Source organism: Gorilla gorilla, chromosome 2 (genome assembly GCF_029281585.2).
Source record: "Gorilla gorilla gorilla isolate KB3781 chromosome 2, NHGRI_mGorGor1-v2.1_pri, whole genome shotgun sequence".
In the NCBI taxonomy this organism is placed as follows: domain Eukaryota; kingdom Metazoa; phylum Chordata; class Mammalia; order Primates; family Hominidae; genus Gorilla; species Gorilla gorilla.
In genome coordinates this window covers 82,398,602-82,413,288 of record NC_086017.1, presented here as the reverse complement: position 1 = coordinate 82,413,288, position 14,687 = coordinate 82,398,602, and the positions used below count along the sequence as shown (strand labels likewise).

General features: G+C 43.8%; 1 long non-coding RNA gene across 1 annotated transcript in view; it reads left to right on the top strand.

Annotated features, from left to right (window-relative positions):
- The window catches only part of LOC134758067 (uncharacterized), a 46,851-nt gene extending 32,687 nt beyond the window's left edge, over positions 1-14,164 (top strand). Inside the window, exon 2 of the long non-coding RNA XR_010132873.1 lies at positions 14,040-14,164. This is a non-coding gene — a long non-coding RNA (uncharacterized lncRNA). The remainder of the gene's footprint in view (positions 1-14,039) is intronic.
- The last annotated feature ends 523 nt before the right edge of the window (positions 14,165-14,687 follow it).

The window sequence follows — 14,687 nt, the reverse complement described above, 5'->3', positions numbered from 1 at the left end:
TGATAGATGTGCACATGAATGAGAAATAAACTGCTGTTGCTTCAGGCCGCTGAGATTTCAGGTAACTGTTTGTTAGCACAGCATAACCCAGCCCTTCCTCGAGGATTGATTCAGCTGCTCACCAGCGCTTCTGAAATGGTCACTTGGTATACTATGACCTTTAGCCCTCATCCCCCATTGTAGGCCAAGGGATGGACGCTTCACCTCTGACCAAAGGTCAGCTTATCGATTCTTCCCTCAAGGATTTGAACTCTAAGAAACACAGAGACGATTGGCACTTCATGGTGGAAGCTTTGCTAAGAGGTCAGGAAGGATGGTCAGGACTGTGAGCCATGCAGGGCCAGGGATGAAAAAAAAGAAAGCAAAGCAGACATTCACTGTGAGGGAATGGCAAATGCAGGGCCTGGGAGAGAGGAAGGAGGTCCCAAATAGCCCTGATTTTGACTTTCCTGTTTTCCCGTATAGGGCTAGTTGCTCTCTGCTTCCTGTTTTTAGCTTCTGTGCGTCCCTGTAGACTAACACCAACTCCCCAACACACTTTTCACTTGAGCTTGTCCAGGGTGCTTCTGTACTTGCAATCATGAGGACTCACAAAGAACAGAACATAAGCAGGAGCAAAAAGTTAATGGTATTGCTAACACTTGGCTACACTTATTATGTGGCAGACATTGTTCTAAGTGCTTCATGGGTTTTAAGGCATTTAATTCTCACAGCAACGTTATGAGCCACATACTTTTAACATCCTCACTTTTACAGATAAGAAAACTGAGGTCAGGGAGGTTGAGTGCCTTTTCCCATACCCCATCACTACTAAGTGGTGGCACCATATTTCAAGAGCAGGTTGTCTGGCTTGAGAAACCACTACCCTGTAATGGAGGCATAGGTGATGTTGTGTTAATTAAGGAGTTTGTGAAATTCTGCTCATAACACATTTTAAATTAAAATTATTGTTATTTAGGTGTGACAATGATATGTGTGTGTGTGTGTGTGTGTGTGTGTGTGTGTTTATTTATTTATTTATTTTGAAACGGGGTCTCACTGTGTCACCCAGGCTGGAGTGCAGTGGTGCAATCACACCTCACTGCAGCCTCAACCTCCCAGGCTCAAGTGATCCTCCTACCTCAGCCTCCTGAGTAGCTGGGACTACTGGCATGCACCACTACAGCCAGCTAATTTTTTAATACTTTTTGTAAAGACAGGGCTTCACTATATTGCCCAGGCTGGTCTCAAACTTCTGAGATCAAGCTGTCCTCCTTCCTTGGCCTCCCAAAGTGCTGGGATTACAGGCGTGTATGCCACTGCACTCAGCTGATAGCAATGTTTTAAAATGAAGTACAGTTGATCCTTGGAACAACACAAGGATAGGGACCCCAACACCCCACACAGTCAAAACTCTATGTATCACTTTTAATGCCCCGAAAACTTACCTAGTAGTAGCCTACCATTGACTGGAAGTCTTACTGATAACAAAGAGTTGGCTAACACGTATTTTGTATGTTACATGTATTATATGCTGTATTCATGCAATAAAGTAAGGTAGATAAAAGAAAGTGTTATTAGGAAAGAGAAAATATATTTACTATTCATTAGGTAGAAGTGGATCATCATGAAGGTTTTCATCCTCATCACCTTCATGTTGAGTAGGCTGATGAGGAAGAGAAAGAGGATGAGTTCGTCTTGCTCTCCAGGGTGACAGAGGCAGAACTAAATCCACAGATAAATGGACCCATGCAGTTTGAACCTGTGTTGTTTGAGGGTCAACTGTGTTACCTTTAAAACTGTCTACAGAAGTATTTATGGATAAATATCATAAATGGATACCTTTACTATGGATAAATTAAATATGATTTATGGATAAACATGATACACATGGATAACTATGGATAAATACGATGTCTGGATAAATAAACTGTGAATAAAGGGTAGTGGGTGAGCGAGTGGGGCTATAGATGTCACATGATTAGTCTTTTTTTTTCTTTGAGACAGAGTCTCACTCTGTCGCTCAGGCTGGAGTGCAGTGGTGTGATCTCGGCTCACTGCAACCTCTGCCTCCCCAGTTCGAGTGATTCTGCTGCCTCAGGCTCCCGAGTAGCTGGGACTGCAGGCATATGCCACCACGCCTGGCTAATTTTTGTATTTTTAGTAGAGATGGGATTTCACTATGTTGGCCAGGCTAGTCTTGAACTCCTGACCTCGTGATCTGCCTGCCTTGGCCTCCCAAAGTGCTGGGGTAACAGGCATGAGCCACAGCGCCTGGCCGAGTTAGTCATTGTTGAAACAGGGTCATGGATACCTGGAGGATTATTACATTATTCTCTCTGCTTTTGTATATGTCTGAAATTTTCCACAAGTTTAAAGGGGACTTTTTATCTTATCTCTGGTATTTTATTATTTTAGAGCAGGGCCTGGCAAACTATGATCAGTGGGCCAAATCTGGCCTGCTGCCTGTTTTGTGTAACCTACAAATTGTGAATGATTTTTACTACTGATTGAGAAAGTGTACATTACATGAAATTCAAATTTTAGCATCAATAAATAAAATTTTACTGGAAGCCAGCCACACCCATTTGTGTGTGTATTGCCTCTGGCTGCTTGTGCGCTACAAAGACAAAGTTGAGTAGTTGTAACAGAGACCATATGGCCTGCAAAGCCTGCAATATTTACTATCTGGCTCTTTACAGAAAAAGTTTGCTGACCTCTCATTTAGAAGGAAATGTATTCGCTATGACTTTGTTTTTAAAACCAACAAAAAGAAAACCTATATTGCTTTCTTCTTAAATCAGGAAAGTGAAACAAGACCATTGCTGACAAGACAGAATATATCAACAAGTATAAAATAGAAAATTATGTTTCTCTACTGGCTATCCATTTCTAGACTCTTCCCTTTTATCTCTTATCATCAAACTGTTGACCAAATGAAACTTTCTCTGGGGTTAGGTAAAAGTTAAGGATTGCCTTTCTCATACTGATGAGACGAGACTTGTAAGCAAACATTGGCTCTGACAGGGAAACAACGTGGACAGGTTTGAAAGTGAAGCTTATTAAGGAATGATTGTGTGGCTATATTAGCTGAGCAGGCATGATATAAAGGTCAGAGTCTGTGGCTCAATGTGGGAAAGCCCGGGAGCTTCCTCTTGGGTTAGGCTGCTATCATCCCTGGCATCACAAATACCAAGTTACACCTTGGTCGTAAATTGGGGTGGAAAAGATCTTCCTGGATAGTGGTGAAGCATAGCCCCAGCCACTCCTCATGTGAAGCTCTGTGACCAGATGCTGATTGGGTTGACCAAAAGTGATTCCTGGCTAGACTGGCCTCCAATCAAAGCATCCGATGACAACTAGACATGCTATGTAAGGCTAATATCCATTCTGATTGATCCAGTGATCATCAGATCACTGCCCAGGTCAATGCCCAGTTGGGCCAATTGTTAAATATTTTAAAAATCACCCTGGCTGGGAATCCCCTCAAATCATCGTTTACTGGCAGCCTCCAGTATCAGAGAGACACCACACTGGGCCAAATTTTCTGATAACTTTGCTTTCAAAAAGTAGAGTGACCATTTAAACAACATTTAATTCCCTTATATTTGGGGTCTTCAAGGTGTGTTTTGCATTGGATTTGTTTAAAACACCAAAAAGATATGATCACTAGGAATGGAGAATAGATAACCAGGGCCACAGAAATAGTAAAAGCTAATATTTATTGACCACTGTTTATTGGTCACTTAGTGTATATTATTTCTAATTGTCACATGAAGAGTTAGGTCTGTTTCTTATTTTATTCATGAGGGAAGCCAAACCTTAGAGAAGCAAAGTGGCAAAGCCAACATTCAAACACAGCACTACAGTATTTGATCCCACACATGGGAAATCCATGTCTAAGCTTAGCTGATGTGGTGGATCTTTGTGGTATTTACCCATGAACATCCATTCCAGTCACCTTTCTTCAGCTAACAGTACCCTGATTTTTCTCTGGGGTACCGTCTTCTCCCCAGCTCTCATTCCAGGTATTTTGCAGACGGGTCATGTGACTCAAGCCTGGCCAGTAGTGCATGCTATTTTCCTGGCCTCGGTGACCCACTCGCTCATTCATTCATTCAACAAATATTTATTGAGAAGAGCTGGGATATACAGCAAGAATCAAGCCAGATGAGGATGCTGCTCTGGTGAAGCTTATTTTCCAGTGGGAAACAGACAGACAATAAACAAGTAACAAATACTTAGCATAATTTCAATAGGCAATAAGTGTTTTGAAGAAAATAAAACAGAGTAATGGGAAATAGGAGTAACAAGGGACAGGGGATCGGCTCCTTCAGAAAGGGTGGCCTGAGACAATAAGACACAGTGAGACTTGTGCTGGGGCTCTTCATATTTCCCCTGGACTTGAACTTGAAAGGGCATGGGCCCTGCAACCACTGGCATTGGACCTGGAGAAGGAAGCCAACGTGGGGAAAGAAGGGAGGAGGGGGAGACAGAGACACACAGGATTTAGATAATGTCACTGGGCCCTTGCATCATGCTGTACTTTAAATTGGACCTGCCCCATCACTTTTGTGTAAGGAAAGCCTGTACATTTTTTTTCACTTTTGCTTAAGATGGTTTGAATCATGTTTTATGTTACTTGCACCAAGAAGAATCCTCTATTGTACAGTTGAGTGTTCAATCAAATGGCTGCCTGGCATATATGCCTCCTTCATTTCTGGCAGGTACGTGCATATTTCAGATGGTTAAGCAGATGACTGAATAGACCGATGACAGTGATAGAGAACAAATAAAAGTTACTGTTTACTCATGCCTGGAGAAAAGGATTGGAAAGATACACATCCAACTCTTAACAGTTAACAAAGGGATGCCACTTTTTAATCATCACCTTCTGTAATGTTCACATTTAAAAACAAACATGAATCCCGTGTAGTATTTTTTTTTAATGATGAATCTGGAAGGGTGTGGACCCAAAGGCCTGTGGGATGATAGTGGACTGTGTCCCCAACAGTGTCTCTACACCACATTCAGTTAGGTGTCGGAGGATGGTTACTCAAAGTTACTCACAGCTGCCAAGAAAATGGTACGAAGGAGAGGCTCTCTTGTTCTTTTTCCTGCAGAGCTTCCCAAGTTTTTCGTGTAAGGACAGCTGGAAGATGATAATGTCTGTATGGCTCACTGGGGTACAGAAACAGCACCACGGGAAACCAGAAGTTTTTTTTCCTGGACTCTCTGTCAGCCCCAGATGCTGCCCAGTGTCCCACGGGCTAAGGGGATCAATTTCTTTAAGCAGAAACTATTCTCCAACAAACAACAGGCCAAGATTACAGGTCAGAGGCTCTCTCTACTGAGAAAGCATGATTTTTAAGTGTCATTCTGCTTCATACCAAGGGAATTGTGTCCACCTCGACATCAGAAACTTAACTAGCATCATTACAGGTTTTTAATTTTATTTTAAAACATTCAAGGAACTCATAATTATACTTTTATTGTGCCTGAATTTTGCTTGCTTGCTTTATTAAAAAGATTTTCTGTTTTATTTTATTATTTTATTTTATTTTATTTTATTTTATTTTATTTTATTTGAGATGGAGTCTCGCTCTGTTGCTCAGGCTGGAGTGCCGTGGCACCATCTTGGCTCACCGCAACCTCTGCCTCCCCGGTTCAAATGATTCTCCTGCTTCAACCTCCCAAGTGAGTGGGACCACAGGCACATGCCACCATGCTCGGCTAAGTTTTGTATTTTTAGTAGAGACAGGGTTTCACTATGTTGGCCAGGCTGGTCTCAAACTCCAGACCTCATGATCCACCTGCCTCAGCCTCCCAAAGTGCTGGGATTAAAGGCGTGAGCCACCACACCCGGTCAGATTTTCTGTTTTAGAGGACCATTTTGGTGATCATTTTGGGATCTCCTTTCTCTTTGATAATTCTATCTGATCACTGATTGTTCCCGAATCATAATCCTAGATGAATGCTGTCTTTTAAAATCAAAAGTCTCACATACATTCCAGCTTTGCTATTGTTTAAAGTAAGAGACAAAATTGTATGGGGATCTTGTTTGAAAATTTAAAGACCCTATGATAAAATCAGTCTTCCTCTTTGCTCCTTTCAGCTTACAGAAAAAAAAAAGAAATTACTTCTATTACTTCTGTGTAGCAGGTTCCACTTGGGCCCCAATAAATTGGATACTAAAACCTTTTAAAACTGTACTCCTGAAATATTCCTCTTGTAATTTGTCTTTTTTTTTTTTTAAATTTAATTGCTTTGCCCAGAGAAAATGAAAAGCAAACTCCAACCCAGGTAAGGTTGAATAATCGCAAATTCTGATTTTAAGGAATCTGAATTCATGAGATTTCACGAAATTTTAGCCAGGAAAGAATTACCACCCTCTTCCCATGGGACTGCAATGCTTATAACTTTACTTACAGGCACACAATATCAATCTCTAGAGAAGAAATTATGGTCACACTTTAATTTGGATCAAGAGATAAAATTAGAAAATCTCTTGAGGGAAATGTTATTCATTATTTACAAGTGTATATAATTAAAGGAAGAAGGTACATACAGAAGAAAGACCATAGCGTCTGTTGAGCAAAAGCTTGAATCTCAGGTGAACTCCCTGGGATCTCACCAGGCACATGCCCCAAACACATATTTAAAGTCTACAACTTGGAAAAAAATAGCTTGAGGGATATACATCAAATGATTATCTGCTTTTCTCTGTGGATTGGGGAAAGAAGTGGTATTGAGGGATAAGTTTAATTTGATATAAAAGATTGCTATGATGTTTGGCTATTTATTTATTTATTTGAGACAGCATCTCACTCGCACAGGCGGGAGTGCAGTGGCACAATCACATCTCACTGCAACCTTGACCTTGCAGGCTCAGGTAATCCTCCTGCCTCAGCCCCCTGAGTAGCTGGGTCCACAGGCATGTGCCACCACGCCCAGGTAATTTTTTGTAGAGATGGGGTTTTACCATATTGCCTAGGCTGGTCTTGAACTCCTGGGCTCAAGCCATCTGCTCACCTCAGCCTCCCAAAATGCTGGGATCACAGGCCTGAGCCACTGCACCCTGCCAGTGTGACTATTAACATAACAAGTATAGTGGATATTAGCTAGGCTTTGTGGCCACCTAGCAACTAGGACACCTTTCCAATAACTGTAGAATTTCTCTTCTTATGGGTCTGAACATGCTTAAGCCAGAAACTCACTTAATGAGCTTCCCTTGTAACTAGGTGTATTAATCAGAGTTCTCCAGAGAAACAGAACCAATAGGATGTGTAGATAGAGAGAGGGAGAGATTTGTTTTAAGAAATTGGCCCACACAATTACGGAGATCAGGAAGGAGAAAATGTTACGGTTCAAGTCCAAAGGCAGTCTTCTGGCAGAATTCCCTCTTGCTTGGAGGAGATCAGGTTTTGTTCAGTTATGGCCTCCGATTGGTTGGATGAGGCCTACCCACATTAGGGAGGGCAGTCTCCTTTACTCAAAGTACACTGATTTAAATGTTGATCTCCTTCAAAAACACCCTCACAAAAACATCCAGAATAATGGTTGACCAAATACCTGGGCACAATGACCCAGCCAAGTTGACACATAAAATGAACCATTGCACCAGGGAACAGATATATGACCAAATTCTTATACAGGCTTTGGTTTAGAAGTAAGTGCCATGCGGAGTTCATTCTTTACAAGTGGTGGTGGTGGAGACATCCAGCTCACAGAAGCAAAATGGCAGCACTCTGTCACTAGAATATAGGGGGTCTGTGCCCAGCAATGGCAGCAGAAGGGTCTCCACTGGAAGAGTCATGGCTTTGTAGCTCCAAGCCTCATCCTTTAGTTTTCCCAGGAACTCAGTGAACTACGTAGATCCTTTAACACATTCCTTGTCTACTTAAACTAACTAGGGCAGATTCCGTTATTTGCAGCTAAGAACACTGAAATTCAATTAGCATTTTGTATTATCTATCATTGCATAACAAATTACCCCAGAACTTAATGACTTAATATAATAATAAATATTTATCATGTCATTTTCTGTAAGTCAAGAATTTGGGATGAGCTTAGCTGGGTGGCCCCGGCTCAGGGTCTCTCATGAGGTTGCATTCAGGGCTGCAATCATCTCAATGCTTGCCTGGGGCTGAAAGATCCCCCCTACACCCCGCTTTTTTTTTTTTTTTTTTTTTGAGATGGAGTCTCAGTTTGTCACCCAGGCTGGAGTGCAGTGGCGAGATCTCAGTTCACCGCAACCTCTGCCTCCCAGGTTCAAGCAATTCCCCTGCCTCAGCCTCCTGAGTAGCTGAGATTACAAGCGCCACTACACCTGGCTAATTTTTGTATTTTTAGTAGGGACAGGGTCTCGCCATGTTGGCCAAGCTGGTCTTGAGCTCCTGACCTCAAATGATCTATCCACCTCCGTCTCCCAAAGTGCTGGGATTACCAGGCATGAGCCACTGTGCCTGGCCAGTTGGAGAATCCACTTTTAAGATGTTTTATTTATGACCAGCCAGCTGGTAAGGCAGGAGACCTCAGTTCCTCTCATATGGGCTTCTCCATAGGGCTGCCTGAGTGTCTTAACAACACAGACACTGTCTTCCCCCAGAAAGAGTGATTCAAGAGAGAAAAATGGATGTCGCGATGCTTCTTATGACCTTATCTGTGCAAAATCACTTCCACTTCATTCCTGTTGTAACAAGAAAGTCACTGAGTCTAGCTCTTATTCAAAGGGAAGGAAATCCGTTTTCTACTTTTTGCAGGGAGGAATGTCAAGGGATTTGTGGCCCTTAGTGATCCCCAAGATGGCCCCTAGTGGCCCCCTTCTCCTGATAGACACACCTTTGTTTATTTCCCCCCTGTGCTGTATCACAGTTGGTCTGTGTGGCCAATGGCCTATAGAGAAGTGATGGTATGCCCCTCCAAAATTAAGTCATAAAAAGCTGCAACTTCTCTCTCTCTTTCCTGTCTCTGACCCTGTCCATCTGTGTGTCTGTCTGTTGGTCAGTCTATCTGTTTCTCCTCTCTGAGGGAAGCAAGCAACCATGTATAAGTACCTTATATAGTAGCTCATGCGGGAAGGAACTAAAGCTTCAGGCTAAGAGCCAGCAGGAAACTGAGGCCAGCCAATAAACACATGAGTGGTTTTGGAGGCAGCTCCTCCAGCCCCAGTTGAACGTTGCTAAGGCTGCAGCCTTGGCGGACAGTTTGGCTGCACCCTCATGAGAGCTCAGGAGACCTTACCACCCAGGTAAACTGCTCCTGCATTCATGACCGTCAGAGCCTGTTTGAGATAATCAACATTTGTTACTTTGCATTGCTAAGTTTTGGGGTAAACTGTTACACAGAAATAGATAAATAATATAGCACCACACAGGTATTCCTTTTTTTTTTTTTTTCAGAAGAAATCAAGCTGTGTGTATGTGCATGTGTGTGTATATGAGTGTGTGTGTGTGCCCTGAGAAGGGAATGAGAGAATAAGATACAGATCTACCTAAGTCACCAACGGGAGACATGACCATCTTTCAGTTGTCATGGAGCAGTACTTCGCAGCTTTATGAATTTTCACTAAGTATCTAGAAATCCTCAACCAAATCTTAAATTGAAATTGTTCTTTTTTAAGGCTCCATGCTGCTGCCTACCAAGTTGTAAACTGCTACCATCTAGAAGGTGTCAAGCAAGGCCTGGAAAACCCCATAGGCAGGAGGGCTGGTTTGGGCATTAGGCTCTCGTGTCTGTTTAGGGACACTGTGTTTCAAAACTAGTAATGATTTGGTTTTTTGAATTCCTGTTAGCCTTATTACTTTAGAATGTCTGTAGTTGCAGACTATAGCTTGTGGGTTATTCAATCATGTTTTTAGCTGTAATTGCAAAAACAATTGTGCAAATCTATATTTTATCAGTTACCCAAAATAGCACAACATCCCTTTGCACAGTAAATGTTTGCTGAGCACCTACTGGGTGCCAGCACTGTCCTGGGCACTGGCACACTGGCTTTGAATGTCCCCAGCACTGCGAGAAGACAGCAGACACTATTATTGCAGTAGAAATGCAATTACGGGAAAACTAAAGCCCTCCTTCTCCACCTGGGAAAAAGCCAGCTGTCTGTCTCCTGAGGAGACCTGCTTGTGCATTCACCCAGGTCCAGGCTCTGGCCATAAACTTTTCAGGCTTAAGAATCCTGATTTGACAGCACACCAGGAACAGGTCTATGCCTCAGGGAAAATCCATTAACCATGCTCACGAGACTGTTGTATAAATCAGAAGGTCAGTTTCCTAAATTACAATGAAAATTCTATCCCAGCGACCTGAACACTCATGTTTGTATGACCAACCCCAACCTTCCTCCCTCCCATCCTCCATTGTCCCCAGCCTCTCCTCTTTATTTTCTTCCTTCCATTCTTGCTGCAACAAATAGTAAGCATGTCTTATGAGCTTGGCACAGGGCTGAGTGCTGGAGGAACAATGGTGTCTGAGACAGAGTTCCTGCCCTCAGTTGGAGGGTGGAAGGAAGCCCTAATTAAAATATTCACACAGATAAATGCTGGGTCTCTTTTCTAAACTTTCATTGTCTCTGAGACTCTAACAAACATGGGGGACCTCGTCCTTAATAATGTGCATTCTCACATATACCCAACATTGCACACACAATTTCAGGAGTTCTCAGTCACCCTAAAACCCATCCAGGCATATGGGGTATTGGCAGACCTACATGGGAAGGAGCCAAGTCATAACCAGAAGGTTGCTTCGAGATTGTGGAGTTGCAACAAGGGCATTGTGTAGGTGATTGATTGTTCAAGGACAATAGGCTAAGAGCTCCTTCAACATAGAAGGCCTTGTAGAAATGGTCTTCCCACTCGAGATATTCCATCCACTGGAGGCCTCCCCTCACCTGGACCAGTGCCCGAATGGAGTCGTGCCAACAATAACCTCTGCTCTGTCTCAGTGAACAAGGCTGACCAAACCCCATTTTGTTGACTAGTCAGTCTCTCTTGAGATAGGCCATCACCTTGATCCACTGAGAGTCACATGCGTCTCACCTTGGAGTGATGCAGTGACCTTCAGAGGACTTTGCATGTCTCAGCTCTGAGCCATCACAAATAGACGTAAAGCTTAACTTTGGTGGAGAGCCTTAACTTTGGTGGAGAGCCGTAGCTTCCTTACTTTCTTGTAAGGTGTCTCATTCTGGCCCCTAGCAACTCTTAGCTGGATTTTCCTAGAGCATCCAGAAAACAATAAAAGACAGACAGACACCCAGCTGATCACAAACCCTCTCCAGCCCACATTTCTCCTCTCCACAACCTAGAGCAAGGGTTGGCAAACCGATTCTGTAAAGGACCACATAGTAAATATTTTAGCTGTCTTTTGAAACTACTTAACTCTGTTGTTATAGTGCAGAAAGCAGCATAGGTAATAAATACATACATGAATGAGTGTGGCTGTGTTCCAATAAAACCTTATTTACGAAACACAGTGGACTGGGCCGGATTGGGGCTGGGGACTGTGGTTTGCCAACCTTGGTCTGGAAGATTCTCCTCCTCCTGATGGATTCTCCCCAGTCCCCTGTTCTTCTCTGCTCTCCCTCGGTGATCTTTTTGAAGGATTCATTTCCACTGTATTTCTGAGGATTTAGACGGTCCTTCTTCTGAGGAACCAGCAAATGGAAGATTGCTTTCAGCTGGAAAAGATTAGATGTCCTGGGTGTTCAATCTTTCTTCCTGGTTTGCACAGTGTGGAGAAATGGATAGGAAAGAGACATCATCTAAACATGGGAAAACTTTTTCACAAGGTTAAGAGCACTTACTCTTAAGTCAGATAATAATAACAGTATTCTGAGCCAGATGGATGGTAAAAGAAAATAATAATAATAATAACAGCAATAACAGCAACAACATAAATAACATTTATCGAACATTCACCATGTGCTAAGCATTCTCCTGTTTTTGTATACTTTGTATTAGATGCTGGGTTTGTTTTCCTCTGCCACTATCTAGCTATGGGATGTCATCTAACCTCTCTAAGCCTCAGTTTCTCCTTCTGTTAGACAAGAGGTGTGGGGTCACTTGTAAAAAGCTCTTTTTTTGAGACGGAGTCTCGCCCTGTCGCCCAGGCTGGAGTGCAGTGGCTCCATCTTGGCTCACTGCAAGCTCCGCCTCCCGGGTTCACGCCATTCTCCTGCCTCAGCCTCCTGAGTAGCTGGGAGTAGAGACGGGGTTTCACCGTGTTAGCCAGGATGGTCTTGATCTCCTGACCTCGTGATCTGCCGGCCTTGGCCTCCCAAAGTGCTGGGATTACAGGCCTGAGCCACCGCGCCTGGCCAACCTGGCTCCTTCTAAGTGCTTAATATGGGTTAAATCTTAATATTCCAATCTGTGAAGGGACCAGCCGTGTTCTTCGTACCTCAGAACTTAGAAAGGAAGTCAGTAGGTGGGACTCTCAGGAGGAGTGATTGCCGCCCCAGAAAAACTTTGTGACACAGCATTTCTAAGACGTACAGGGGGTTGGTAGATAATTTTTCTTTCTTTCTTTTTTTTTTTTTTTTTTTTTGAGACGGGGTCCTGTTCTGTCACCCAGGATGGAGTGCAGTGGCCTGTGATCATAGCTCACTGTAACCTCCTGAGTAGCTGGGACTACAGGTGCGCACCACCATGCCTGGCTAATTTTTTGTAAGAGTGTGTGTGTGTGTGTGTGTGTGTGTGTGTGTGTGTGTGTGTGTGTAGACGGGATTTCACCATATTGCCCAGACTGGTCTTGAACTCCCAAGCTCAAGCAATTCATCCGCCTCAGCCTCCAAAAGTCCTGGGATTATAGGTGTGAGCCACTGCGCCCAGCTTTTTGGTAGATGATTCTTGAAGAAAGTACTCTGTAATCAAATAAATTTAGAAATTCTCAGCTGAGCAAAGTTAAACAGGTTTCTCAATTGCTGTATTTCTCATAACTCAGAATATACTGTTGTGGAATAAATCTCTAGGAAGATATTATCACAAGCAGCTTTTTCCAAATGTGTTTATCCACCAATCTTTTTCTTTCTTCACCCCTAGGGCATCTTTGGAAATTAGTTTGCCAGAGAAAACCCTTTGAAACAGTACAATTGGAGTTGTCTGAAAATAGATTGGGCTACTGGAGGTAGTGGGCTCCTCATTAAGGGCAGGATGCAAACAGAGGCTGGATGCCCAAGGGGCAGGAATGTGGAGAGAACCCTGTGGGGGATCAAAAGGGACTGAGGGAAATGAAGAGGAAAGTGAAAGGCTCGTGTCAGTCCAGGGGGGCTGGGCTTTGTCCTTTCAGGCTCTGGAAGTTGTGCTAGTTTTCTGTTCCAGGCCTGGAATTTGGGATTTGACTTAAAATGACACCAGGAAAGGCCAGGCGCAGTGGCTCATGCCTGTAATCCCAGCACTTTGGGAGACTGAGGCGGGCGGATCACCTGAGGTCGGGAGTTTGAGACCAGTCTGACCAACATGGAGAAAACCCGTCTCTACTAAAAATACAAAATTAGCCGGGCATGGTGGCACATGCCTGTAATCCCAGCTACTCGGGAGGCTGAGGCAGGAGAATCACCTGACCTCAGGAGCGGAGGTTGCAGTGAGCCGAAATCACATCATTGCACTCAAGCCTGGGCAATAAGAGCAAAACTCCATCTCAAAAAAAAAAAAGAAAGACACTAGGAAAGGAGGCTTTTGGGGTGAAGGGTGATGCTGGACAGCTCAAGAAGCCTTGAGGAGCCAAGCTGACTGTGCTCTCCTCCCCTTTAGGGTCCTCTCAGGTTGACAGAGATGAAGATTTGGGGCACTGAGGGAGTAACAAGTGACACATTGTAGGAGGCCAGGAAATGTTCCTCTTTGAGCTTCATCCTAACCCAACTGTTCTGAGCTAGGAGCACACAGAGCTCTCTGAGGTCTGATTCTCCCACGCCTGGTTAAATGGGATAGAACTTCCCATGTCCACGAAGAGCTGCAGGAGCTACCTGGTTAACAAAACCTTCAAATCCTTTTTTTAAAGAAGTGTGGACCAACTAAAGGACGTAGTGGGCTAAACCCGGGCTGTTCTCTCTTCACTTCCAGAACAGGGACCAACCGTGTTCCACCTGCACTCTCTCCTTCTTGCTCAAATTTCCCCACTTGCCAAGAGAAAGTACCAACTCCAAGGCTGACTTTGTTGACAAGGGCAAGAGGTCGTGACCAAGGTGGGAACACTGAACACAAGCAGGGGGCAGTTTTCCAGATCAGAGTCGATGTGGGCTGAACAGACATTTAGCAATAATGGGGGCACGTGGATGCTTGTTTTGTGAGCAGCTGTTGTGATGGGCACACAGGACATACTCTCTGCCTCTAACGCCTTCTGCCATGGTGACAAGTTCTGTGCCTTCAGCACAATTAGCAGAGACTTCTTAGTCATTACTCTGAAGCACCTCCCAACCTTTTAATCATCTACCAGGTTTGGGAAGTGTCTTCATTGAAAAACCCCATTCATCATCACACTCCCTGATTTCCAGACCACTGGGGCACTTTACAAACCAAAGGCTGTTAGGGCTCTTTTGGGAAGCCCCCCTTTCGCTCTCCGTCCTCTCTGTCTCCTCTAAAGTATGGTATGAAGTGATGCCGTTGGTAACATCTGCTCAGTGGCTGCCCTGCCCCACATCTCTGCCCCTCCCATGCCTTGTTGAGCATATTACTGGTTAATTAGAAGAGCTTTCCAGTAATAGAAAGTGA